This window comes from Lepus europaeus, chromosome 3 (assembly GCF_033115175.1).
Source record: "Lepus europaeus isolate LE1 chromosome 3, mLepTim1.pri, whole genome shotgun sequence".
Lineage (NCBI taxonomy): Eukaryota > Metazoa > Chordata > Mammalia > Lagomorpha > Leporidae > Lepus > Lepus europaeus.
Genome location: NC_084829.1, coordinates 77,277,069 through 77,304,866, shown reverse-complemented (window position 1 = coordinate 77,304,866; position 27,798 = coordinate 77,277,069). Strand labels below are relative to the sequence as shown.

The 27,798-nt window shown below is 39.2% G+C and overlaps 1 protein-coding gene and 1 pseudogene across 1 annotated transcript in view; one reads left to right on the top strand and one right to left on the bottom strand.

Moving 5' to 3' along the window:
- Window positions 1-27,798, bottom strand: part of BCKDHB (branched chain keto acid dehydrogenase E1 subunit beta) — a 269,800-nt gene that overhangs the window by 194,692 nt on the left and 47,310 nt on the right. The gene's annotated exons all lie outside the window — the stretch shown is intronic.
- LOC133756353 (putative elongation factor 1-alpha-like 3) overlaps window positions 3,310-27,798 on the top strand; it is a 43,452-nt pseudogene continuing 18,963 nt past the window's right edge.

The following is a 27,798-nucleotide window of genomic DNA, read 5'->3' as shown; positions in this document are numbered from 1 at the left end:
TAGCATTTGGAGAGTGAAACAGAGGATGGAAGATTTTCTCTCTTTTTTTTTTTTCTCTCTCTCTCTGTCTCTCGCTCTCTGTGTAACTCTTCATTTTGAATAAACAAAATAAATCTTTCTTTAAAAATATTTAAACAGCAGTCATTCCTCAGTATCCATAGGTAACTGGTTCCAGGATGTGTCCCCTTACCATATCAAAATCCAAGAATGCTCACATTCCTTATATTAAATGGAGTAAGGGTGGGTGTTTGGCACAGTAGTTAAGATATCACTTTGGATGCCCACATCCATATAGGAGTGCCTGGGTTAAAGTACTGGTTCCAGTCCCTGTTTCAGCTTCCTGTTAAGTGGACCCTGGAAACAGAAGGTGCTGGCTAAGTACCTGGGTCCATGACACCCAACAGAACACTTGGATTGAGTGCTTGGCATTTGACTTTGGGCTGGCCCAGTCCCAGATGCTGAAGGCATCTGAGGAGTGAATCAGCAGCTGGAAGATATTTCTCTCTCTCTCCCTCTCTCTCTCTCTCATTGTCTCTCTTTCAAATAAGTAAAAACTTAAAGTGATATTTGCATATAACTTTCACACTTCCTTCTGTATATTTTAAATCATTTCTAAATTACTTAAAATATCTAATACAGAATAAATGGTATATGGTTGTTATACTGTCTTGTCTAGGTGGAATAACAAGAAAAAAGTCTGTACATGTTCAGTACAGCCACATTTTTTCCCAAATACTTTCAATCTGTTGTTGCTTAAATCTGCAGATGTGCAGGGCTGAATGTCTTTGTAAGCTAATGTGAATAACCAGTGAAGAAGCAAAAGTCGACTACTTTGAGAAAATCAATTAAGTAGAGAGAAGGAATAAGGACTGCGATCATATCTTTACGTAACAGCGAAGGGGCTAGTGTAGAGAAATTGATAGACCCATTCTATAGTTGAATGTGACTTGGCCTCAAACTCATGCAGAGGTTTAAACACCAAAGATATAAATTAACATACTGAAGGAGTGGACGTTTAATCCAATTATGGTGTTTAAGAGGTGGGTTTCGTGGGAGATCCTTAGGTTATCGGAGCAACACGCTTTCCCCAGAAGTTATTTCCAATGACAAGTTTTTTATCAGAGCCAGAGTTGGGCCCAGCCTCCCTCTGTGTTTCCTGGATCACCATGTGATCCTTCCTCTGCAAGTGCTCTGCATGGCCATCTGCCACTCTCACCAGATGAAACACCAATGGCACAGCCCAATCCTGGACCTGAACCTCTGAATCTGTGAGCTAAAGAAATCATTTCTCTTTATAGAGTTACCTGCCTCAGGTAATGCAGTGAGGTAACAAAAGGTTCAGACAAGCACAGAACCCCCCCCCTTTTTTTTAAGGGAAAGGGTTTATTGGGGAACACCCTACAGACCAGAGTGAAGGGGCAGCGAAGGAAAAAGAGAAGGAGACTGTAAGAGAGAGAGACAGAGAGGAGGGAGAAGAGAGACGAGAGGAGGAGAGAAGCCAAGAGAGCAGGGAGCAGAGCCAAGAGAGCACATGTTCAGGAACAGGCCCTTTTAAAACTTTGCCTGAGAGCGGGCAGAGAAGCAGGAGCAGGAATCCCATTAGGATGGGGGTGGAGCCTGGCTCAGGTAGCTGGGCTGTGCGGCCACCTGGCTAAAACTGTGCCAGTTTCCTAACATTCCCCCCTTTTGTTTTTTATAAAGCAGGATTTGTATGGGGTTACATTAGTCCCAAAAGACCAGGAGGGGTAGAGGGACGATGATCTGTCCTTAGAGCTACTTCCTGCTGACATGGGGTGACGAGGTACTCTTTGCTGGCATGGGGCGATGTCTTAGGCTGCTGTCTCCTGGGTGGGGAGCAGTGTATATTCCTGTAGCAGCATTTGGTTGACTGCCTGGTTGTTGAAGGCCTTTGTTTGTTCCATTATAACTTGCTGTAAACACTTAGACACTGTAGTATAAAAGACAGGGTTGAGAATAGTAACCAATGATCCTAAGAGTAGCATTAACCATTTCATAGAGGAGAGGAAATGGGGGGGTCTCCGGACCCTTGTGGGGACAGTTTGATGGATGTGGCTTAAAGCTGGTCCCAGCCAAGACTGGGAGAAAAGGCCACTTAGCTTTTGCAGGTAGCTGGGCTTGTCTGTAGAGAAATTCTGAACAATCATACAACATTAAGTGGGGGAGAGGACCATCAGTACACACAGGTTGGGAGTAGAGCCATTGGTGGTAGAGTAGAGGCTATGGTTACAAAGGAATGAGGCCCAAGTGGGCTAGATACAGAGGACACAGGTGCTAAGCTACAAATAAGTTTTCTGATTGAGAGGCAAATAGAACCTGACAGAAGGGGCTTGATAATAATCAGGTGGGCTTTAAAGCATTGTAAATTATGAGGCTCAGACTCATCTATCTCTTCATATAGCCTACATCCTAAGGGAGGTGTGAACCTCCTTGGGAAGGCACCCTGTTGACTTCCATTACCTAGCTGGCCTGGGAGGAGAGCTGGCCAGGTAAAGGCAGGTGGCAACTCCAACAAGAAATATACAGTTCTGCCTACAGTGTTACTAACCCTATTTGGCCGTCTCCTCAGCAGCAGTGGTCACCTTGGAAGCTGGGCTGAGTGTAGGGCTTTTCAGCTTAGAGCCAATAAGATCTGTGGCTCTGACCTGGGCGTCCTTCGATTCCAGGGCAGGTCCATTTCCAGTGATCCAACTCTTGGCTGCACAGCTGCCAGGGCTCTTCATAGCTGACTTCTGCTGAAGCCCAGGCTTGCCACATTGAAAGCCACTGCAGTGGACTGGCCTGTTGGGTCTCCTTGAGGGCAGATCACTGTACAGATCAGCCAGTAATAGGCCTGCCACCCATAAGCACAGAACCCTTACATTCATGCAATCAGGACACAAGATGAAAGGGGATATGTGGCAACAACATGATGTCGGTGCACAGATATACGTTTGTCTAAGTTCTCATTAGTGGGATTTATCTTTCAGTAAAATATAAAACTATGTTATTAGTTAAAAGCAAGACTAGTAAAAGCAGTTTGAGAAAAGAAAAATTGAAAATCATCCAGGAAAATGGAAGGCTGAACAGACCAGAAACAAGCAGCCTAATCGCAGGTAACATGTGTGGTCCCTGGAGGTGAAGAGCCTTGAACTTAGTGTGAGATCATCTGGAATGATGACATATTTTTTTCCAGCAATGTTCAGGTAAGGGATTTAGGACTTAAACAAAGAGATGAGGTTAATTAGAATGAGATACTACCAAACAAATATTGACACACCATTTAAGCAGGGTGTAAAGTTCACCATAGACATGAGACAGCAACAGGGGGTGAGGACAGCAGATTTTAAGAACCAAAAAGGGCAAAAGTCTGTTGGAGTAGATACTAGAAGCAGTGAGCTAGAAAGGTTCAAAGTGGTATTCGGAGTTGGGGACTCTCAGATCGAGATTATGGTGAGACTGTACTGACAATGACAAAGGTGTGACTATAAGAATGAAAAGCTAAGAGAGGAAGGAGGGCAAGATCACCAGAGAAGGACAAGAAGATAAAAGTCAGAATACTGGAAAGTAGACACTGGCAGAAAGGCTGAAGAAAACCAGGCCAGGAATAAAGGAATTGGTCTAAGGTTCATAGATGACAAGGAAAGCCAGTGTTAGAGGTTGGCATTTACCTGGCACATTAAAAATATAAAATAAAGGTTTGTTTTGAAAAGATAAATTAAACCATGGAATCTAAGTTTCTTTGGATTTAGAAATCAACTTTATAGGGCCAGCATTGTGGCATAGCAGGTAAAGATATCACCTGCAGTGCCAGCATCACATATATAGGCACTGGTTCGAGTCCCAGCTGCTCCACTCCCAATCCAGCTCCCTGCTAATATGCCTGGGAAAGCAGTAGAGGATGGCCCAAATGCTGGGGCCCCTGCACTCATGTGGAAGACCTGGAAGAAACTCCGGACTCCTGAGTTCAGTCTGGCCCAACCCTGATTACTGCAGCCCTGTGGGGGGTGAAGCAGTGGACAAAAGACCTCTCTCTTTCTCTGTCTCTCTCTCTCTCTCTCTCTCCCTCTCCCTCTCCCTCCCTCAATCCCTCCCTCTCCCTCTCCTTCTAATCTGCTTTTCATATAAATAAAATCAATCTTTAAAAAAAGCAACTTTAATAGTCTTCACTACTTTTTAGGATGACTGAACTCAGCTTTTTGGCATTTGGAACCAAATCTCTCAAATTCAGTACCATCAAATAATATGTATATGATAATAAAATAACCTTACATACCACATCTTATAGTTCAGTTAATCTATAAAGTGAATATCTTTGAGACTATTGGAACTCATAGAAGAGTTTGGCAAAGTAGCAGGATATAAAATCAGTGCACAAAAATCAACAGCTTTTGTATACACAGGCAATACCACGGCTGAGGTAGAACTTCTAAGATCAATCCTATTCACAATAGCTACAAAACAATCAAATAAACTTAACCAAGGATGTTAAAGATCTCTACAATGAGAATTACAAAACGTTAAAGAAAGAAATAGAAGAGGATACCAAAAAATGGAAAAATCTTCCATGCTCATGGATTGGAAGAATCAATATCATCAAAATGTCCATTCTCCCAAAAGCAATTTACAGATTCGATGCAATACCAATCAAAATACCAAAGACATTCTTCTCAGGTCTGCAAAAATGATGCTGAAATTCATATGGAGACACAGGAGACCTCGAATAGCTAAAGCAATCTTGTACAACAAAAACAAAGCCTAAGGCATCACAATACCAGATTTAGGGACATACCACAGGGCAGCAGTTATCAAAACAGCATGGTACTGGTACAGAAACAGATGGATAGACCAATGGAACAGAATAGAAACACCAGAAATCAATCCAAACATCTATAGCCAACTTATATTTGAACAAGGATGCAAAACCAATCCCTGGAGTAAGGACAGTCTATTCAATAAATGGTGCTGGGAAAATTGGATTTCCATATGCAGAATCATGAAGCAAGACCCCTACCTTTCACCTTACACAAAAATTCACTCAACATGGATTAAAGACTTAAATCTATGACCTGGCACCATCAAATTATTAGAGAGCATTGGAGAAACCCTGCAAGATATAGGTAACAGCAAAGACTTCTTGAAAAAGACCCCAGAAGCACAGGCAGTCAAAGCCAAAATTAACAACTGGGATTGCATCAAATTGAGAAGTTTCTGTACTTCAAAAGAAACAGTCAGGAAAGTGAAGAGACAACTGACAGAATGGGAAAAAATATTTGCAAACTATGCAACAGATAAAGGGTTGATAACCAGAATCTACAAAGAAATCAAGAAACTCCACAACATCAAAACAAACAACCCACTGAAGAGATGGGCCAAGGACCTCAATAGACATTTTTCAAAAGAGGAAATCCAAATGGCCAACAGACACATGAAAAAATGTTCAGGATGACTAGCAATCAGAGAAACGCAAATCAAAACCACAATGAGGTTTTACCTCACCCCAGTGAGAATGGCTCACATTCAGAAATCTACCAACAATAGATGCTGGAGAGGATGTGGGGAAAAAAGGACACTAACCCACTATTGGTGGGAATGCAAACTGGTTAAGCCACTTGGAAGTCAGTCTGAAGATCCCTCAGTAACCTGAATATAACCCTACCATACAACCCAGCCATCTCACTCCTTGGAATTTACCCAAAGGAAATTAAATTGGCAAAAAAAAAAGCTGTCTGCACCTTAATGTTTATTGCTGCTCAATTCACAATAGCTAATACCTGGAACCAACCCAAATGCCCATCAACAGTAGACTGGATAAAGAAATTATGGGACATGTACTCTATAGAATACTATACAGCAGTCAAAAACAATGAAATCCAGTCATTTGCAACAGGATGGAGCAATCTGGAACACATCATGCTGAGTGAATTAAGCCAGTCCCAAAGGGACAAATATCATTTGTTTTCCCTGATCAGCGACAACTAACTGAGCACCAAGGGGGAAACCTGTGGAAGTGAAATGGACACTATGAGAAACAGTGACTTCATCAGCTCTTGTCCTGCCTATTGATGTACAATGTAATACTTTATCCATTTTAGTATTTTTGTTGTTGTTGTTCTAGTACTAGTGGTTGAACTCTGTAATTAACACACAATTATTCTTAGGTGTTTAAATTTTAACTGAAAAGTGATCCCTGTTAAATATAAGAGTGGGAAAAAGAGAGGGAGGAGATGTACAATTTGGGGCATGCTCAATCGGACTTGCCCCAAATGGTGGAGTTAGAAACGTGCCAGGGGATTTCAATACAATCCCATCAAGGTGGCATGTACCAATGCCATCTCACTAGTCCAAGGGATCATCTTAAGTTCACAATTGTTCACACTGATAGATCTAAGAGTCAAAGGGATCACACAAACAAGACTAATGTCTGCTAATACTAACTGATAAAATCAAAAAGGGAAAAAACAATCCAACATGGGAAGCGGGATACACAGCAGACTCATAGAATGGCAGATGTCCTAAACAGCACTCTGGCCTCAGAATCAGCCCTTAAGGCATTCAGATCTGGCTGAAGAGCCCACGAGAGTATTGTAGGCATGGAAAGCCAAGACACTCTGGCAAAAAAAAAAAAAAAAAAAAAAAACTAAACGAAAGATCTCTGAGAGGAGATCCCAGTGGAAAGAATGGGGCCATCAAAGAAGGAGGTACCTTTCTCTGAAGGGAGGAGAGAACTTCCACTTTGACTATGACCCTATCAGAATAAGATCGAAGTCAGCAAACCCTAAAGGCTTCCATAGCCTTGGCAACTCATGACTAGAGCCTAGGGAGATTACTGACGCCATAAACAAGAGTGTCAAATTGTTAAATCAACTACAGGAGTCACTGTGTACTTTCGTCTCATGTGGGATCTGTCCTTAAGGTGTTGTCCAATGTGAAGTAATGCTATAACTAATACTGAAACAGTATTTTCACACCTTGTGTGTCTGTGTGGGTGCAAACTGATGAAATCTTTACTTAGTATATACTGAATCGATCTTCTGTATATAAAGATAATTGAAAATGAAAAAAAAAAAACTTGGTGTTAAATTGGAAATTACATAGAAAATTAATCAATTTTTTAAAAAAATATCATGTACGATCTGTCCTTAATGTGCTGTACATTGTGATTTAATGCTATAACTAGTACTCAAACAGTATTTTTCACTTTGTGTTACTATGTGGGGACAAACTGTTGAAATCTTTACTTAATATATACTAAACTGATCTTCTGTATATAAAGAGAATTGAAAATGAATCTTGATGTTGAATGGAAGGGGAGAGGGAGTGGGAAAGGGGAGGGTTGCGGGTGGGAGGGAAGTTATGGGGGGGGGAAGCCATTGTAATCCATAAGCTGTACTTTGGAAATTTATATTCATTAAATAAAAGTTTTTTAAAAAAAGACATAAATATCTGTGACCAAACTATAAAATAATTCAGAAATAAAAAATATAGACAAAATTTTAATGGTGGAGGAGGAATAATTAACATATTATAATAATTTTACCTATATACTTTCTGAATTATGGTCCATTGTCACTTTTAAGCTCACTGATGAAAACTTTGATAAAATTCATAAACATTTGTTTTAAAGTTGACTAGACCAAAAATATAATACTAATTAAAAAACTAATCTGTTCCTAAAATAAAAAATTGAACTCAGAATATTCTGTTCATTAAACATAGCAGAAAATATGCTTAAAGAACAAATATAGTTTTGTCAGTCTTTGCTTATATTTTTGTCAAATCAATAATTAAGAATGTTATATCAGTATAGTTTTAACAATCTATGATTACTTTAAAATTTACTGTATATTGGCAAAATAGTCACCTTTGCATTAAATTATTGTTTATAGCCCTTTTCTATATTCCCAATAAACTAAAATCTTTTTGCTTTTTACTTATTAATCTGTATATTTAGCGTAGCATTAAGCCCTTAACTGTAATATAAATGAAAAATATTTTATCTCAAAAATAAAACTAAGGGAGAAAGGGAAAGAGAGAGAGAGATGAAGGATGGAAGGATGGAAGGATGGAAGGATGGAAGGATGGAAGGATGGAAGGATGGAAGGATGGATGGAAGGAAGGAAGGAAGGAAGGAAGGAAGGAAAGTAGAGGGAGAAGAATTAGTGGAAGGGAGGGAATGTCATATGTTTAAAACTGTGTAGACTATATTGAATCTGTTTTTTAAAAGCTTAAAATCTAAATATAAAAAATTTAGAGAAAAGCATCAATACAAAAACAAAAGAAACATTACTAGGTAGGATAACCATACAATTTATCTTCTAAACTGGGATACTTCAGGAGTATTAGAAGTTATTAGAAATAATTAACAGGTGTTAATTGATCCAAAAGATTTAATCTGCAGTTTCAGGCAAATAGGACTGCTCTGAGTAAACCGAATCTTATATTCACCCTATTATTAGATATAAGAAATACTAGCACCTAAGTGGAAAAAAGGAGGAAAAACAATTCCTCTTACTCTTATCTAATCTACCATACATTAGCATCTTTTTTTTTTTTTGACAGGCAGAGTGGACAGTGAGAGAGAGACAGAGAGAAAGGTCTTCCTTTGCCGTTGGTTCACCCTCTAATGGCCGCCGCGGTAGCGCGCTGCGGCCGGCGCACCGCGCTGTTCCGATGGCAGGAGCCAGGTGCTTATCCTGGTCTCCCATGGGGTGCAGAGCCCAAACACTTGGGCCATCCTCCACGGCACTCCCTGGCCACAGCAGAGAGCTGGCCTGGAAGAGGGGCAACCGGGACAGGATCGGTGCCCCGACCGGGACTAGAACCCGGTGTGCCGGCGCCGCAAGGCGGAGGATTAGCCTGTTGAGCCACGGCGCCGGCCCATTAGCATCTTAAATTAGGAAGCAATCTTGACATTGAGGTCGTGGTCACAGTTTACTGCCTAGGTAAACAGTAGGACACACAGAGTCAAGACCACCTACTTGAAAAATCGCTCAGCTTGTTGCCTGGCTTGATGACAATTCTGCTAGTCAACAAACATCACCTGTTACACTTCCTCACACTTGGCAGACCCCATGCACTAACTGGTCAGTCTGATAGTACAAAGGGCTGGTCATTTCAAGCCAGCCAGGGACAATTCAGAGGGTCATTCTGATTGCAGAGATCCCATAGAGTTGGCCAAGTCTATCACAGGTCTTGCAACCCTTCTGACATCTCCTGCATAATATTTTGCTGTAACTTGAGAGCAGAACTATTTTTATGATTCCAGGATATGCCAGGTTCAAATACTTCCAACATTTAGGAAGTTTATCTATTTTTGCAATTATCTTACAACAACATTCTTCAAATTGAATCCTCCAAGAAACATTGGTTCCAAAGAGCAGTTTGTGTATTTTGTCCTATACATTCCACCTCTATCATTTTGAATACTCCTAAGCAAGAGATCTGGAGCATTATAATGGGTCAGAGAAGAAAAATTAAAGGAGATTAAAACCAACCTGAAGCAAATGTATGTGGCTAATAAATGCTTAAAAATGAATGTTTATTAAACACAAAATTCCCTCTACAATCAATGAGTCTAAAATTCTGGGTACAGCTCTTATAATGCCCACTTCCACAAAGCCCAAATTAGTTCCAGGATTCAAGAACTAGGTTAAAATTGGTAAATTTATATACATGGAAAACATAGACTGTATCTCATTCAACTTTGCCCCCCCCCCCATATTATCTAAGAGCACAATGTCTTGAAGTGAGCAGTCATTTAGTAATATTATGTAAATGAACAAGCTTAAAAAACATTTATGTTTCTGTCATTCATGATATAGTCATATGCTACCAAGTAATCAGATGTGCAGAAATGACAGCAAAGCAAATTAGAGTTTAGTTGAAATTTGGATGTGTACTAGGTACCATACACATGACATTTTCCATTTAAAGAGTGGAAAAATGTGACAGTGAGGAAAGACTGTAGACCTACCAGTGCATAAAGAAGAGAACTGGATCTTATCATCTCTATTACCCAGCATAGTTCTTTATGCATAGACTTTTTTAAATACATAATCAGTAAATGAATATCTAGAACAAATATAGAAACGATAGTCACAATCAGAAAAACTAAAAATCAGACCATACTACTTTGGAAATCCAGTTACCAACACACACCATTAGTGGACAAATTATTTCATGACTATATTTCAGGCAGCCACACTTTAATATATTAATTTTTTGAATTACAGAAAAAAGTGACTTAATTTTAAGCAACACATAGTAATTAAAATAGGGAATATGTAGTTGAAAGTTGGCCCTCAAGATTATGATAAAATATCAGCCAATATCATAAATAAAGGCTTCTCAAACCAAGAACTAATGGACAAACTTTTAAAAAATATCTCATATTCCTAGTGTCAAATCAATTTCAATCTACTATTTAAAAATATACAAAACTATAGTTGGACTCCATATACCATAAACACTGTAACCAGCAGCACCAATTTTCCCATGTGGTAGGATCTGGTTATATGCAGATGATCCAGATGAACCTGAATATGCTTATGCTGTTTTTTAAAAAGACTATCATTGATATTAAACTCAAAATTGTAAATCTAACTGAAAACTCCCAGAATATATTCATAGACACACAGGATTAATGAACACCAGTTACAGAAACAATATCATAGGAGGAAAAATTACCAAATTAAATAATTGACTCCACTGTTCAATTTTTGCAAAAAAAAAAAAAATCTGTTAGAAACGTGCCAGGGGATTCCAATTCCATCCCATCAAGGTGGCATGTACCAATGCCATCTCACTAGTCAAAGTGATCAGTTTCAGTTCACAATTGTTCACACTGATAGGAATAAGAGTCAAAGGGATCACATAAACAAGACTAGTGTCTGCTTATACTGACTGATAGAATTAAAAAGGAGAGAACAATCCAACATGGGAAGCGGGATACACAGCAGACTCATAGAATGGCAGATGTCCTAAACAGCATTCTGGCCTCAGAATCAGTCCTTAAGGCATTTAGATCTGTCTGAAGAGCCCATGAGAGTATCTCAGGCATGGAAAGCCAAGACACTCTGGCAAAAAAAAAAAAAAAAAAAAAACAACACCAACCCTACATGAAAGATCTCTGCAAGTGAGATCCCAGTGGAGGAAAGAATGGACCATCAGAGAAGGAGGTACATTTCTCTGAAGGGAGGAGAGAACTTCCACTTTGACTATGACCTGGTCTAAATAAGATTGGAGTTGGTGAACTCAAAAGGCTTCCATAGACTTGGGAACACACGACAAGAGCCTAGGGAGATTACTGATGCCATAAACAAGAGTGTCAAATTGTTAAGTCAACAACAGGAGTCACTGTGCACTTACTCCCAATGTAGGATCTCTGTCCTTAATGTGTTGTCCAATGTGAAGTAATGCTATAACTAGTACTGAAACAGTATTTTACACTTTGTGTTTCTGTGTGGATGCAAACTGTTGAAATCGTTACCTAATATATACTAAATTGATCTTCTGTATATAAAGAGAATTGAAAATGAATCTTGATGTGAATGGAATGGGAGAGGGAGTGGGAGATGGGAGGGTTGCAGAAGGGAGGGAAGTTATGGGGTGGGGAAGCCACTGTAATCCAAAAGCTGTACTTTGGAAATTTATATTTATTAAATAAAAGTTTAACAAAAAGAATAAACTTGAGAAAAACTATTTTTAAAAACTAATTACCTTGGGTGGGCATTTGACACATTGGTTAAGATGCCACTTGGGATGCCCACATCCCACACTGGAGTACCTGGGTAGAATTCTATCTCCATCAATCCAACTTCCTGCTAATGTCCACCCTGGGAGGCAACAGATGGTAGCTAAAGTACTTGGGTTCCTGTCAACCACGTGAGACGTGGATACAATTCCAAATCCCCAACTTTGGCCTGACCCAGTTCTGGCTGTTGCAGGCATTTGGAAGATAACTCTTTCTCCCTCTCCCTCTCTCTGCATTTCGAATAGAATGAAAATAAATAAATAAATTTGGTTTCAAACTAAATTACCAATGAAGAATGTAGCACTGTAAATCACCCAAGAACAATTAAGCTCCATAGTGGGAGCACTCAAAAAAAGTTTTTAAAAAACCTCTGAAAGATTAATGAGGGGGAGGGTATCATGGAATAAATTAATATTTTATTTAAATGAATTTTCAAATTAAAGAGAAAATAGGAATATCATGTCTGTTGAGAGAAAAATAATTCAGGGTTATAATTAAAAGGGGTAAAAAGGTGTTCTTTAAGTAAATCAAAAGGAGAAACAGGTAGAAAAATCAATGAGATAACTAAATGATCGGCAAAAATTATGTTTGGGCACAGAAAGAAAGCAAGCAGAAAAGTTCATTAAAGAACCACGAAACCCTAGCACTAAGGAAGATCTTTTCACTAACGCCACAGTCTTCAAATAAGGAAACCGTACTGAAGGGATTTACCCAAAGTCCACTGCCAGTAACTGGCAGCATTAGCACTCTAATTAACACTTGCTCCCCTCCACTGGGGAAATGTCTTTCCTAAATTGGCTGCTGCAAACTGCTTAACTCATAAACGCTAAAATATGTCAAATTAAATCTTAATTATCTGGTAGGGCAGCCATACGTACAAATTAAGTTTAAATTACTCATCTGAATGGAAGAAGTATTTGTGCACAATATTCCAAAATTCCTTCAGATACTTCTCCAAAAAAACAAAGAAAATCAGATAGCTAATGTAAACATTCATAGTGCATGACCTAGTTGTCAACAATAAAATAAAATAAAAAGCATCTTTAAAATAGTGACAAATGACCAAGAAAACTGTCAACTGAGAACATCTTTAAAAGGCTCTTTGAAAAGAGTTTCCTCAAACTTTGATTCAATAATTAAATGCTTAGCAAGATAACAGTGTTACTGCATATAAATGTTAACATTGTTACTCTAGAAAATGCACACAGGTTTCTGTCTTCAAAAGGAACTCTTAGGGCCAGCACTGTGGTTTAGTAAGTTAAGCCTCTGCCTGCGGTACCAGCAGGTTCATGTCCCAGCTGTTCCTCTTCCAATTCACTTCTTTGCTAATGCACCTGGGAAAGCAACGGAAGATAGCTCAAGTTCTTGGGCTCCTGCACCCACATGGGAGACGGGAAGAAGGTCCTGGCTCCTTGCTTTAGCCTGGCACAGCCCAGCCATTGTGGCCATTTGGGGAGTGAAGCAGTGGATGGAAGACCTTTCTCTCTGTCTCTTCCTCTCTCTCTCTCTCTCTCTGTAACTCTGCCTCTCAAATAAATAAATAAAGCTTTATTTAAAAGAATTAAGGTAGGATAAAATCACCAAACTTGTAGGTAAAACAAAGATGTTACTAGTAGTAAGAGATCAAGTAGATTTTACACAATCCACTCTCATGAAAAAAAGGATGGAAGGGAAGGGAGACAGGTAGATATCAGGGAAACTTCAGTTCAGATTCAATTGAAATCTCCAACTGATTATTAATTTTTACAGGTCTTCAAATGCCCATAATTATGAAAGTGTTACTCAAAAAAGTTAAATTACAGTAAATATTTCCTCCTTGCTATGCTCTAGAACTTACGTGTAAACTTTTAAGATTTTTATGTTTTAATAAATTCTAAAATAAATCCCTTTTAATGTCTCTTTTTCAGTTAATTTTTATAATTTTTTTTATTTATTTGAAAGGCAGAGAAAGATCTCCCTTCATCTGGTTCACCCTCCAAATGCTGGCAACAGTTGAGGCTGGGTGAGGCTGAAGCTAGAAGCCAGAACTCAGTCAGTATCCCCATGTGAGCACAGAGATCCAAATACTGAAACCATCACCTGCTGCCTCCAAGGGTACATATTAGCAGGAAGCTGGAATCAGGAGCAGAGACAGGATCCAACCCCAGGCATTTTCATATGGGATATGGGCATCCCAAGTTTCATGTTAACCACTGTGCAGAACACTTACCTCAAAAGAAATCTTAGAAAGTAAACTAAAAATGACTGTGATATTTAAAAGTTGGCTCTTATTTTCCAAGAAACTCAAATGCTATTAGCAATTATCAGATTAGAGGCTACTAAATATACACACTTTTGGAACAAAAATATTTTAAGACATGCCATGGGACTCCAAATCCCATTAAGTTGACATGTACCAATGCCATCTTACTAGTTAAAGTGATCAGTTTAAATCATAATTGATCATAAAGATAGGATTAAGTGTCAAAGGGATCACATAAATAAGACCAGTGTCTGCTAATAATAATTGATAGAATTAAAAAGGAGAGAACGATCCAACATGGGAAGCGGGATACACAGCAGACCCATAGAGTAGCAAATACCTTAAACAGCACTCTGGCCTCAGAATCAGCCCTTAAGGCATTTGGATCTGGCTAAAAGCCAGAGTTTCTCAGGATGGAAAGCCAAGATACTGTGGCAAAAAAATGACCTAAATGAAAGATCTCTGTGGGTGAGATACTGGTGGAAAGAATGGGCCATCAAAGAAGGAAGTACCTTTCCTGAAGGGAGAAGAGAACTTCCATTTTGACTATGGCCTGGTCTAAACAAGGTCCGAGTTTGTGAACTCAAGAGGCTTCCATAGCCTTGGCAGCTCATGACAAGAGCCTTGGGTGATTACTGACACCATAAACAAGAGTGTCAATTGTTAAGTCAACAACAGGAGTCACTGTGCACTTACTCCCCATGTAGGATCTCTGTCCTTAATGTGTTGTACTATGTGAATTAATGGTAAAACTAATGTTCAAACAGTACTTTATACTTTGTGTGTCTGTGTGGGTGCAAACTGTTGAAATCTTTAAGTAACATATACTAAATTGATCTTCTGTATATAAAGATAATTAAAAATGAATCTTGATGAAGAATGAGATGGGAGAGGGAGTAGGAGGTGGGATGGTTTGCAGGTGGGAGGGTGGTTATGGGGGAAAAACTGCTATAATCCAAAAGTTGTTCTTTTGAAATTTATATTTATTAAATAAAAGTTTTCTAAAAAAATTGAAAAAAAGACATTTTAAGATGATCCAAGTATGTCACAAATTAGATAAGATCTTTAATGAATGACTTGTATCCCAATAGGGGGAACAAATTAAAGATATAGTAAGAGAGTAAGATTTCTCAAATACAACTTCATAACCTTATATAAGTACTTCAAGAGCCTTATCGAGCTCTCTTGGATCAACTCTTTGCTACCATAAGAGGCTCTGATTCTAATCCAGTAGAAAACATAACAATATAATCTGTTTTTATCCAATGGAATAAACATTTCCATAATATGTACTTGATCATATAAGAAGGCACTGTGTCTGTATGCTACAAACGATATATGGGTAAATGAAACACAATTTGTTTCCTCAAGCAACTTACAATGTAATGCATATATGAGTCAAAGATAATAACTGTGATACAAGAAAATGATATATATAAAAAATAAAGTATCAGATGGTAAAATTAATTTTAATGTAAAAAATGAAAATGATATTAAAAATAGCATGCAACTAGAGGAAAGGGGGAGGAAGAAGAGATTCTTTTAGGCTTGGAGGAATCATGCAAAGTTTCATGAAAGAGAAGGCACGAGAATTGGGCCCCAAAGAATGAACAGAATTTTGATAGGCCCAGGTGGAAGTGGGAATGGTGAAATCACAGACACAAAAGGATAGGCAGTGAAGTGCAAATTCAGAGTTGGGAATAAGCAAGAAGAATAAAGTACAAGATTAGACACAACAGTGGGAGATAATAGGAACTTGGATATATAAAATCAGGTAAGTGGTATGTTTAAAAGTGAGGGCTATGGGGCAGGCATTTGGCCTAGTGATTAAGATGCCAATTAAGAAACCCAAATCCCAAGTCCTGGCTATTTTCCTGATTCAAGCTTCCTGCTGGTCCACATGCAGGGAGATAGCAGGTTATAGCTGAGTACCTGGGTTCCTGTAGCCCACATGGCATACCCAGACTGAGTTCCAGGCTCCTGGCTTTTGTCTGGCCCATTTCCAGGTATTGTGAGTATTTGAGGAGCAAACCAACTACAGATGAAAGTGTTCTCTCCCCCTTCTCTCTCGCTCTTGTTCTCGCTCTTCCTCTGTCTGTGTGTGTGTGTGTGTCTGTCTCTCAAATAAGAAAACAAAATGTGTGGGCTCTGAAGGCAGGATGACTGAGTTTAAATGTTACTCCACACTCCCTACTTGCAGAATTTGGGATAGTGTTTCAGGTTTCCTCGTCCATAAAAGTAGAATAAAAATATCTAATCAACCTTCCAATCAAGCAATCTAAGGATAAGGCATGTCCAGGTGCTTTGCAAACCCCAAGACATTATAAGAATATAAAGTTATCAAAACAAAACTAGTAAGGAAAATCAAAAAGGAGAAAGAATTTAAGAAATACTGTAGAATCAACAGGATTTCATAATCGTTAGTTGAGAACTCCCTGATGATTGGCACTGAGACACACACAGCAGGGCTGTGACAAGCAAGTGTAAACTGTGAACCAAAATTGTGCTAAATAAGCAAGAACATGAAAAGGCTCCAGGGATATCTGTTTGCACCTTCATCAGGAGATCCTCAGTTTTACCACTGGACAGAGGACTACAAATGAGAACTAGCCACTGCTAACATTCAGCAGAGAGAGAGATGTGGTAATGTACAGATGAAGATCAAAAGCAAGCTCTGGGCTGAAGAACAAATGCTGCTGCAACTGTATCTGCAGAGGCCTGGACTCCAGGCAGACCAAGGATTGAACCTGATGGGAACCAACAAGCTCGCCCAATACACTGCTTAAAATGAGGGGCAGGTGACCCCATCAGACTGGCTGCTCCAGTGAGGAAGGCATCCACTTGGAAGCCCAAGCTCTACCCTAATTTCCTCAAGGATACCTGAGCAAAACCAATGTGTGGTGGCTGAGCCAAGGGCCATGTGTTATTTGCCACCATGCTTGATGAAGGCCCCTATGACATGGAAATCCACAAAAGTAACAGCGTGAACCTGACGGTGTAGAACACACTCAGCATTCCCGCAGATCCACACACCTTTAGGAACTGTCCAAACCTGGCTTTGATGAGGGCTATGGGTCCACAGAAGACATTATAAATCGTAACAAATTGCCAGCTAGTATTTTCACATGCATATAAGCTAAAATGTTGTTTCTGAGCAGGACTAGTATGACTTAAGGAGATATAAACCTGGGGCCAGTGTCTTGGAGCAGCAGGTTAAGCTGTGGCCTGTGATGCCAGAATCCCATATCAGCCCCGGCTTGAGTTCTTGCCTCCAATGCAGCACCCTGCTAATGTGCCTGGGAAAGCAGCGGAAGATAGCCCAGTACCTGGGCCCTGCTACCCACATGGGAAACTCGGATGGAATTCCAGGCTCCCGGTTCAACCCGGCCCCTAGTCCCAGGCATTGTGGCCATTTGGAGAGTAAACCAGCAGATGGAAGAACTCTTTCTATCTCTGTCTCTTTGTAACTCTGCCTTTCAAATAAATAAATAAATCTTTTAAAAAGAGAGAGGGAGAAAATCCTTACTTTTGGAATCATTATTAATAAGGAAAGAACTTAAGCAACTGTATGCTGAGTGTTCTGATTTTAGGGGATATGTATTACATGATTCTTTAAGTTTAAATTAAACACTTAAAAAGAAAATGACACTTGGAAAAAAAAACACAAAAACTCATTTCAGTCAAGTTAATGTTTAAACACGTCTTACAGGCTTAATGGATAAGATGCCACTTGGGATGCATGCATCTTACACAAAAGTGCCTGGGTTCTAGTCCTGGATCAGCTTATAATTCCAGCTTCCTGATGATGTGCACCATGGGAGGCAGCAGCTGATGGCCAAGCACCGGGGTCCACACCACCCACGTGGGAGACTGATAGTGCGCTAGGCTCCTGGCCTTGGCCTGGCCCTGCCCAGGCTATTGCAGGCATTCAGGCAGGTAAACCAGAAGATGGAAGATCTATCTCTGTCTCTGTTGGTCTCTCTCTGTGTCTTTCCGACTTTCAAATAAATAAACATGTCTTGCCAAAAATGACAGCGAATCACAGCTTTGTCACGTAAGAAAGAAAACAACTTGGTTATTCCCTTTTCTTAAAATCAAATTGACAAGTTTAATGATGTGACTGTATAAATTTCTTAAACTGAGCTATTTAAAACCTATTAAAAAACTGAAGTTAGAATTTCTAGAAGCATATACTAAATAAATGTATGCATATCTGATGTTAAATAAATTCTAAAAAAATAAAGAAAGAATATTTCTGAATAAGCCTGTAACAATTTCACAGTGCTTAAATATAACCAAAGCTGTTTTGCACAAAGTAGAAAGAAATTTTTTCTTCATCTTTTTGATACAAGCTGAAATTTAAGGGCAAGTCATCTAAATTTTTCTTTTTAATCTTCCTTCATTTATATGGAAATGAGATGTTTCCTAAAACATATCTGTACCCAGGACCTACGTCAACACCAAAGCTCAAAGCATACAAATTCTGCCAGCTGATTGCTGGCTATAAGTGAGCACAGCATGCCAACATCATCTAAAACCCACGTGCGTCATTCACCAAGGAGGACATTACCCAGCTGTCAATTTCCATTAACCTGCCTAGCTTTATAAATAGCCTAAACTTCCCTATCTAAATAGGTTGGTGCCCTTTTCTCGGAAGCACAGGGAACAACATGACAAAGAAGCATGAAAAATAAATGAGCTTTCCCCTTGGTAAACAGGAGAAAGATGACATTAAACCAATTCTAAGTCCAAATTGAAGAACTATTAATAAGATAAAGCTCAAGAGAAGAAAGAATCAGTTTTAACCAGAAAGCAATATTCACTAAATATATCTGTTCTTTTATAGATTTGTGAGTCTCAAGGCCCCCATACAGACAGAACTATATACCCAGCCATAAAGATGACCCTTAGTGCAGTCCCCAAAACAATACAGTTTAAAGGCTCCAAATAGCTGATGCTTGGCCAAAAAGAAAAGACATGTTTTGAAAAGCCTATTATTCTATTCTAAATCCAAAAATGTTTTATTATTTGTATAACTTATAGCTCTAAATATGTCTTCCTCAAAACTCAATTATAGCCAACAAATCCTAACATCAATTCTACCACTTAATTATTCACTTAGGGTACTTTCCTAATTTGCACTCCAATGAGTAAATAAAGGCAGAATCAGAAAACGCATCAATCAAATTTATAAAAAAGCAGCAAGTATCTGGTGGAAATCATTAATCAACTCAGTGAATTCACTAATTATCTAAAATCCCACTGTGTGAAAAACACAGGTAACCCATAATAATCTCTGGTAAAATATATATGAATTAATGTATGTTAAACACATACATGAGGATAATTCAAAAACTTCTTAGAGGATGGAACTAAAAGATAAGTTTTTCATGTTGCAAGAAAAAATTGAAATCTATGCTAGTCTTTTCATAATATCCATTTTCCACAATTTTTTTTAAATTTTTTTTATGTATTTATAATATTTATTTGAAAGGCAGAGAGAGGTCACCCATCCACTGGTTCACTCCACAAATGTCCACAACAACCAGAGCTGAATCAGGCCAAAGCCAGGAATTCAATCCATATCTCCTACTGTAACTGGTAGGGATTCAATCACTTGAGTAGCCATCTCCCACTGCCTTCCAAAGTGAGCATTAGCAGGAAGCTGGAGTGGACAGCAGAGATGGGACTTCAACCCAGACACTCTAACATGGGATGCAAGTGTCTGAAGTGGCATCTTAATCATTGCACCAGTGTCCACCCTTCCAAGAATGTTTTGGAGAACTTTGTGTATTATCAACTGGTAATGTTTAATAAGCTTGTCAAAAAGGGCATAATAAAACAGTGACATCTTACTTAAATTAAAAACAATATTCAGCTCACTGAAGTACCTAAGACATGATTAAAAATCCAAGAATTAAATGAAATAAAAAAAGGTTTCTCAACAATCAAAAAAGATGACAAAGTTAAATGACTATTCTTACATAGAAGAGGTACCTTCAACCCTCACTCACAGCAGCTTTGGAAGATTCCATTAGAACTCATTCAGTGACAGGCAATACACTAAATGTGTCAGTTAATGAATCATCACTTTATTTCATTTATTTACACTAAATCGTGACAACTGGCTTCTCATCCTTCCGTTCATTCAATCAATCTTTATGTGTGGCGCTATTATGAGCACCACGGGAGATATGAAGATGAATCACACATACAAGTAAGTACTTGGTAGAAATTAAGTCTGATGAGTTATAGACGCAGTTTAGATGGAAACAGACAAGAGTAATTGAGAAGAATTACTTCTAGGTGGCAAAAACTGTAAAGAAGGTACACAGGGTCTGGAGGTACAGGTTGGATTTGAAGTGGACAGGGGTGCTGAGGGGCAGAAACAGTATAAGAAAAGCAAAGAAGCAGAGAGGAATGGGCACAGTAGATGGACCAAGAACACTGGGGAGAAACTGAGGATGTAAACAGAAGCTGAAGCCAGATCACTTCAGATCCTAAAGCTCACACATACATATCATATGAACTCTTGTAGGAAGGAGAGTGAGAGCAAAGACTGATGGAAAATATTATAATCATTCAGAACAAATGTGATGAGGGCTATGATGGTGACAGTAGGGAAAGTGGTGATCCACAAGCAGGATCCAAGAGACAAGCAGAGTTTGAAAATCACTGCACATGAGAAAATGCAGGCAGAAAGCTTTTTATATTAACCTGAAACTAATAAATACACATGCAGAAGAATGAGTTTCATGTGAAATAAAGCAGATGTAGATACTTTTGTTAATGCCAGATCCACTTTTAAACAAAAGACCAGGGGAATGCCAGAAAGTATCATGAAGCACTTGGTTTGTTCCAAATCAGAAGGTCAGCTCAAATAAGCTGGGATACAAAGTAGGATCCAGTATTTCCAAGTTAAAGAAATCTGTATATCTTCTATGTTTTACAGGATTTAATCATATTTCCTCAAAGCCTTAGACCTCTGATCTATTTTTGACCCCACTTTTCCATGGAAATTACTCTAAATGAGTCAGCAAGTCATCAATAGCCTCCAATTGCTACACTTAACAGAAAACTCTGTCTCGCCATTGCCCTTGGTCCTTTCTTCACCTTGTGTCTGCATCCTATTGAATCCTATTGAATGTGCTTGACTGACCCTTCATGAACTCTCTTGGATCAATGTCCCTCCACCACCACATTTGGACTCTCATTACCTCTCAAATACTCACAGATACAGCGGTGCTCAAACTGTGGTCATAAATACTGGGTTACGGAAACATCTCAGAAGTAAAAATTTCTGAGCTCCACCTCAAACCTATGGAAACAAAAATCCTGGGGGTAGGTTCTAGCAATCTGTGATTTAACAAGCCTTCCAAGTTGCCTCTGATGCACACTGGAATTTATACACCCTACACTCATCAACCACGTCAATCCCATCCTCCCTGCCTGCAGTCCTGGATCCTTCACATGGTAAGCAGAATTAGGTACCAAACCATCCATTTAATCCATGAGCCACCTTCTCCGACTGGGTTATAGTTCTGAAAATCTGGAGGAAATGGCTTCATAACTTTCTGCCTCAGTTTCCTTATCTGCAGAATGGAACATTAACAGAATTAACTTCCCATGACTGACTGTGCGCATCAGGTGAGTTAATATATATGTAAAGATCTTTGAATGGTGTTGGGTACGAAAAAAAAAAAAAAAAGCCCTAAAGACTTTGCGGCTATGATCGTCACCATCATTACCAATACCAATATCACAGTAAGGTAGCAAATACCTGTGCATATAAGCATAGGACCAGCCAATTGTCCTTGAATATTCATTTTCCCCTTCTTCTACCATAACAGAAGCCAGAGTTTTAGCTGCACTCACAAAAATACAGAACAGAGACTATACTTCCCAGCCTCCCTAACAACTACATGTATTTTACTCTCTACATGGAGAATTAAACCCAGGGTAACTGAGGATCTATGAGCTTCTTAAAAAGGCTTTTAACCAGGTTTCATTCTGTAGCTCCACCTCTTTCATCCCTAATCCCAGAGGTACTTAGTATTGTCAACCCTTGAGCTGAGTCTTTGAGTAATTCTTTTGGGGTAAAACAGGATCATTCTTGGCTACCCCATTGCCCACTCCAGATTCTATTGTATCACATTTATTTTTTTTTAAAGATTTATTTTATTTGAAAGAGTTACATAGAAAGGTAGAGAGAGAGAGAGAGAGAGAGAGGTCTTCCATCTGCTGGTTCACTCCCCAGATGGCTGCAATGGCTGGAGCTGAGCTTCTTCTGGGTTTCCCATGTGGGTGCAGGGGACCAAGGACATAGGTCATCCTCCACTGCTTTCCCAGGAACATTAGCAGGGAGCTGGATTAGAAGTGGAGCAGCCAGCCGGCCTCAGAATCAGCCCTTAAGGCATTCGGATCTGGCTGAAGAGCCCATGAAAGTATTGTAGGCATGGAAAGCCAAGATACCATGGAAAAGAAAAAAAGAAGAAGACCTAAATGAAAGATCTCTGTGAGTGAGATCCCAGTGGAAAGAACGGGGCCATCAAAGAAGGAGGTACCTTTCTCTGAAGGGAGGAGAGAACTTCCACTTTGACTGTGACCCTATCGGAACAATATCAAAGTCAGCGAACTCTAAAGGCTTCCATAGCCCTGGCAACTCATGATTAGAGCCTAGGGAGATTACTGACGCCATGAACAGGAGTGTCAAATTGTTAAGTCAGCAACAGGAGTCACTGTGTACTTACATCCCCTGTGGGATCTGTCCTTAATGTATTGTCTAATGTGCAGTGATGCTATAACTAGTACTGAAACAGTATTTTTACACTTTGTGTTTCTGTGTGGGTACAAACTGATGAGATCTTTACTAATTACATACTGAATCAATCTTCTGTATATAAAGATAATTGGAAATGAAAAAAAAAACAAACCTGGTGTTAAATTGGAAATGGCATAGAAAATTAATTAATTTAAAAAAATATATATTATGTAGGATCTCTGTCTTTAATGTGCTATACACCCTTATTTAATGCTATAACTAGTACTCCAACAGTATTTTTTTTTCTTTTCTTTTCACTTTGTGTTACTATATGGGGGGCAAACTGTTGAAACCGTTACCTAATATATACTAAACTGATCTTTTGTATACAAAGAGAATTGAAAATGAATCATGATGTGATAGGAAGGGGAGAGGGAGCGGGAGGGGGGAGGGTTGTGGGTGGGAGGAAAGTTTTGGGAGGGGGAAGCCATTGTAACCCATAAGCTATACTTTGGAAATTTATATTCATTAAATAAAAGTTTAATAAAAAAAAAAAAAAAAGAAGAAGTGGAGCAGCCAGAACTCAAACCGGCACCCACATGGGATGCTGGTGCTACAGGCCAGGGCTTTAACTGCTGAGCCACAGCGACACTTATTAAGGTCTTCATCCTTACCTTCCAACATTGTCTTCAGATTGCTTCCAGTCTCAGTGTCCCCATCCATGTGGATTTATACCTTTACAAAGGCATAAATATTTATATTTATATTTATATGTTGATACTTTAGTGGGATTTGAGGAGAGAACAAAAGTAGATGCCTATGTTCAATTGATTCTCCTTCCGGAAATCCCAACCACTATTTTACATCAAAATTCCCAGCGGACAATTTAACTCACAATTTATTATTTAAATTCTGACGTAAATAAATGAAACAAAGTTTCTTGGCATTTCTTACATAATTTTATGTTGTTATTGCATTCTTACACTGTTCTTTTACTCCCTATGTAATTTTGCTTTGGCTTTTCAGTATACTGTGATTTCCTTAAAGGCAGGAACCACATCTTAAAATTTTTAGTACTTTCTAGGGTAGTAGTGCTCAATCTTGGCTGTACATTTGAATCACCAAGGGGTCTTTTAAAACTCCAGTACCCCTTCCACACACCCTACCAGGAACTCAGAATCTATGGAGTGAGAACTAGGCATTAATATTGCAACAAATGGGCAGGTGAGGAAAGAGTGCTAGGTGGAATTGTAGCTGTCTGGAGTCCTATTTTGAATACTTATCCTACTTACGTATTTACACACAACAGGAAGACATCAGTCTTCCTAGAATGGCATCTCCAACAAGCTCTTAGGCTTCATAATTGGTCTATGTAACCAGGAAAATAACCCAGATGGTTCCAGGAATACTAGATACTAAAGAAGTACATTATCCTAAACAAAGTTCTGTGGTGTGTTTCTAATCATCAGGTGACACTTGAATATTAATCACCCACATCATTTGTCCACTAAAACACTCAGTGCCAGCCTTTCCCTATTGAGTATACTTCAGCCCATCACTGCTTTATTATACCATTACTACTTGCAAGCAGTTGGCTCAGCAATCTCATCACACATGTGACTGGAACAAGGACCACTTTGCGTCACAACCTTCCAGTTCTGGAGAAACCATAAAACTAACCCAAACAAATAAAACTGATAAAGTTGCCAGGCAACAAAGGCCCAAGCATATCTATACAAGAGGAGTTCAGGAGAATCTTTCCAGTTGAAAACTAAAGCCAAACGGTTTGTCTTTAACTTACATTTCCATCACAAGTCCATCTTTTTTACTTAGATTTGAGGCAGGCAAGAGGTATTTTTGGGGAGATGATGATAACTGCCCTCAAGCACCCATGATACTGCAATGTTGGCAAAGGCAGGCACCACAGATGTATATACCACTGTACCATCAACAGGGGTCTCTCATTGGGAGTAGAGGTAGGGAGGTGGGGGCTCTTCTCCAGAGAATGGCATCAGTCCTTTTATGGTTGCACACAGTAATAATGGAAGATAAGGGCAGGCAAGGGGAGACATGGATCTCTAAAGCATCCACAAGAAAGACCCACAAAAGAAAAATAGATTCCATGCAGTCTGAAGTGGAGAAAATACATCAAATGCCGATAACTGAACCAAATCCCTTGGCAGTTCAGCAGAAATGAGAGACAAAAACAGATCTAAATAATTTCAGAAGGGCACCTACAAAAATAAAACAGGGCAAGGAAATCATAATACTTTAGATTACTCTTGCATGGAAAGTCACATACTGATGAATATATACAATTCTCAAAAAGAAAGATGCCTGTTTTCAGATCCTGTACTTTCCTGGAACAGGGAAATTATTCTGCAGGAAATGGGAGGTGGGATGGGAATACCCACAGCCATGTCATTAAATTGCTGCAAAAAAAAAAAAAAAGACTAAACAGAAGATCGTGCAGTAAGCCAGCTGTTGCTCCCTGGAGAAAATGAATATTGAGGATCTATGGGTCACTCAGGCTGGAAGAACTGAGAAGAAATTTTACTTAACTAAAATTTTTCAATGTTAGGGTGGTTGAAGTTGGGGAGTAAACCACCTTCTGCCCCATAGCCTATGAAGCTGTATAAACTTAGGGCTGGAGTTGTGGTGTAACAGATTCATCCTCCACCTGTTATGCCACCATCCCATATGGGCGCCAGTTCAAAACCTAGCTGCTCCTCTTCTCATCCAGCTCCCTGCTAATGCACCTGAGAAAGCAGTGGATGATGCCCCAAGTGCTTGGGCCCTGCACCCACATGGGAGACCCAGATGAAGCTCCAGGCTCCTGGTTTCCTTGGCCCAGCCCCTGCAGCCATTTGGGGAGTGGGCCAGTGGATGGAAGACCTCTCTCTATCTTTCCTCCTCTCTCTGTAACTCTGCCTTTCAAATAAAGAAATAAATCTTTTTAAAATAAATTGTATAAACTACATATAAGGGCAAATAATGCTTATTTAGCAAAAGCCAAACAAGGGACATGCTTCTCTGAGATAATTTGACTCAAATCCTGCTTATAAGTATCTGAGGGAAATCAGAAGAGACAGGGTAGTAGGTTAGATGCTCCCAACAGATCCAGGTTCCCTTCCTGATCCACTTACAGGAGATCATTGGATGAATGAAGCAGTTGAAGAGAATGCTAATAGTACAGTAAAAACATGCCAAGATATCAAAGCAGTGTTCTCCTTTTTATGTAAAGAGTTGTACATCATAAGCAGAGCTCTAACTTTCTTTGACACACATGAATAGAATAATTAAAAGTTAAATGTCTAAATGGTCCTTTGGGGCAACAGCCACACACTCTTTATTTGACAAAAGAAAAGATTCTTTCGGTAAAAGATTCTTTATATAAATGGCTGAGTTGGCTCATTGGACTGACAATTTGTTGAGAACACTATAGAAGTTTTCTCTTTAGTGTTTCATTTAGATTTGAATACAGAGAATGGGTTTGTGCCATTTAATGCATTCTTTTTCTTCCTCTGCTTAAAGAGTCACAATGTTCCTAAAGTGATTAAAGTTTCCTTTGTAGGTTTGAGGAATAGCTGCTGTTTTCACGAACAAAAATGCTGAAACTCAGTGCCTATAGGATCTTGACTAATTAAGAATGTAATACTGGGTTTGTGTGTGCTCCCTTTGGGCTTAGAAATAAGTTTCTTAGTTTGTGCTGAACTCCAAGCTGGCAAAGACTAGAAAAGAAGAAAAGATGGGTTAAATGAGCAGCCAGCCCAGAAACTCAGAAGAGATTCCTTAATACTAAAGATGGTTGAGTTTCCAGAAGCAAACTACAGAATAGCAATACTTTAGCTTGTTTGTGACTGGCCAGATGCCACCAGTTATGGCTGGAGGGTGGGATGGCAGGATGCCACAAGAGAAGGTCAAGCACTTCATCGCTAAAGCCACCTCTGGGTGTAACTGCTCACCAGGAAACTGAAAACTTTTTGTCCAACAAGTTTCCCCGGCGATTTCTTAGCACATGACATTTGCCAACCTTCACCTAACTGATTCTTCATCAACTCTGCCAATCAAAGCAACTGAGAAATCTCATCTGTTAAACAGGAACAGAAAACAAAGCACTGTGCTCCAGTCCTCTGTGAACTTTACACAGGAGGCCTCACTCGACAAACATCTGGCAAATGACATGAATGCTGTCCTCCGTGCAAGGCTGTTTTTCCTGGCTACCCCTAGTCTAACTGGGAAACCATTTTTCCTAGTGAATCTAATTATTATCATTATGTGATTTTGTAACTGCAATAAACACTCTAGACGTAGAATTCTAAGTTAGAATTAGAGGCACTGAACATCTGACTGTATAATAAACTACACATGCAGATTCAAATTTCCAAAGGCAATTAAGTGAATTTCAGGTAAGTGATGAGATCAGATTTGGGCCATGATTCCAAAACAATCCCAAACACTGAAATCCTGAAAGACCGAAATCCGTAAAGAAGTCCCAAAAATATAATTCTGGAGAGTTCTTTAAAAGATCTCTCTCTATATTTTAAAAAGGAAATTTATGTGAGAAACATATGAAAATCTGACAGCATGATTCCCAGGGCACTTTACACAATAAAATAGGCAATATACTCTACAAACTTTTACAAGCATGCTCTAGGAATACTAACAACAATTACATGCATGTAACAGTTCTGGAAGCACGAACACTCAGATATACTAATATAACTCGCATGGTTACAAGCAGGTGGATGAACCATAGTCAGAAAGGAATAGGTCACAAGGTGAAATGTATAAATACATATCACTAGAGTTGACTATTGTGCGCACCACACTTTATAACTGTGGTCATCTGACAGATGGGCTTTGTCTTTAGACATGATTGATCCAAAACCACAATGAGTCATCATTGCATACGCAGTCACCCAAAGAGCTGAGATCTCGACAAATCTTATCTTCCTCACACACACAGATGCACAAAAAAGGACATCTGTTCACTTACTGAGGAAGTTTCAACTTTTTCACTTGCATGCAAAATGCTTACAT